Source organism: Xiphias gladius, chromosome 15, assembly GCF_016859285.1.
Source record: "Xiphias gladius isolate SHS-SW01 ecotype Sanya breed wild chromosome 15, ASM1685928v1, whole genome shotgun sequence".
Classification (NCBI taxonomy): Eukaryota; Metazoa; Chordata; class Actinopteri; order Istiophoriformes; family Xiphiidae; genus Xiphias; species Xiphias gladius.
Genome location: NC_053414.1, coordinates 15,060,247 through 15,062,520, shown reverse-complemented (window position 1 = coordinate 15,062,520; position 2,274 = coordinate 15,060,247).

Genomic DNA, 2,274 nt, shown 5'->3' with positions numbered 1-2,274 from the left:
CCCCGCAGTGTTTCGGTGCAAGAGTGACCCTGATAAAAAACCGCACATGTAACAAGTATCCACCAGTGCCTGGTGAAATGTGGGTGTGAGCTGAGCGCGCAGCCTCTCCTCCTGCAGCAGCAGCAGCAACAGGCAGGGCGCCCTGCGCTCCCAGCGAGGCACAAGTGGCACTAATGGGGAAAGAGACTGATTGATTCTTGTAGCTGCTGTTTCAAACTTCATGAATAACAGATGGGCCGCGCCGTGGCACGCTGCGCCATATAATCAGCGCACACCGTGCAGCCTACCTTTATCTTCTCTGACCCATCAATTATTCTGTAGCATTTCAAAGGACTCACAAACAGGATATTGAAATATTGCAGGGACTGTGTGAAATTAAATCACCCTCACGTGGTAGCATAAGGAGTAGAAACGTACAACGCCGTATCCACGTGCCAGGAGGGCTGGGACTCTCCTCTTCTCTGTCAGACCAACATTCGCAGCTAACAGGGCCGAGGCCCCCTCTAGACATCCCACCGCTCGCGTTGGATAAACCTCCTTCATCTGCTTCCACAGCCTTTGGTGCCATGCTGACCTCTACGCGGGTTACATTGACATGTCTCCCGTGGCTGATCCGATCCAATCGATCAAGTAAAGCTTTTCAACACACAACCGTGTTTCTCACTGTACAATGGCAGGCACCCAGAATAATCGTGTTCTTTGAAGCGACGCGTCCCTAGTTATAATATAGGGAGGCTCCAATTCACGGTCAAGCTGAGTTTCCTCACAATTTACAATTTAACGTAGTTTTATAACAGCACTGTCAACTAAAAAAGGATCCGGAATAAATACTGAAACAGCAGAATATGTAATGCCACATTTTAATATCATATATATAAATATTATTCTCACTGTACTTCACTAGAGCACAATGCAGTATGCAATTGCAGTCTAGTCTAGGTCTCACTTGTGTTGTCATGCAGATGCATTATACACCGGAGCACAACAACAGCGAGGCCTACGTCTTCACGGCAGGAGAAAAAGAATCGTTCCGTTTTCACACTCTCTGAAACAAAACGTTATTTATAGCGTTTACAGAGAGATGTGCATACACATAAAGCTGCAAGAGGTAACGCATTCAGTCTGTAGACTACTGATACCACATTCTGATCTTGAACTCTATAGTTTTGTTCACAGTGTTTTCACGACGCTCCCTCATGCAGCTTACATTGGGGAAAAAAAAAAAAAAACCTATTTAAGAAATCACCGAATCATTACAACACGTTGTTATAACAATTGATGTTGTTGTGATTTAAAACAAGGGGTTTTTTGTGTTAGGCCCAGCCCACGTAAATCAAATGCGTTTTTTGTTCAGCTTTGCAATCCTTAATGCTGATTGAAATTCATATCAGACCTTCACAATTTTGAATTTTTTTGTGTGTGTGCAATATCAAAATAGGGCATACATATTCAGTGATTTAGTTCATGTGAATTTATGGATATTCATATAAATAAGAATATGGATATTATGTCAGCATGAAGTGTATTGTCGTGTTTTTCTTTTGTGAACTGTAAGAAAAACATTGTTTTTAAGACGTCAAAGTAAGCAATATTTAAACTATATTTTCCCCAAAGAGGAGTTCGTCCATTAATTGAAAAGGGAAATTATAGAAAAAAGCAGCCACTATGGTATATGGTGCCATTTATATTGAGGTAACCAGTTACAGAAGGCATGGACGTCATCTCTTTGGCTTTCACGTGGGTCCGTGATCACTATTAAAAACCCTGAGGGGCTCTCCAGTCGTGTACTGTACGATCTGAGCGACCTTTATTAAAGAGCAGTGGAAGTCTTGCTATTACGTTGTAATTGAAAGAATCCACCTAAATGGGCAACTCAATTTGCAGATATATGTTCATACAAGGAGGAAAAGAGTGAGTTGCATAAAAAACTAATCACCGACAAGTGATTGCTTTTAGAAGTATGGTTTGGTTTTGATAACAGGATGATGAGGAAAAAATATAAAAGACCAAATTTTAAGGTCTTTCAGGTCATAATTTTGCAGGTCCAGATTTTTATAGTTCCTGAGCCTTTCAGTTCCCTTGAAGGGTACTGATGGAAATAGTGAGCTCAGCTCTCTACTGCGGAATTATGTTTTTTTTTACATATAAATATACAACTCTATAAATATATTCTAGGTAGTTTGATAAATACTGCATAGAATCAAGGGGATATGACTGCTTATGATGGCCAGACTGACACTGTTTACAATTTAACAATGACAAGTCTAGATCCAG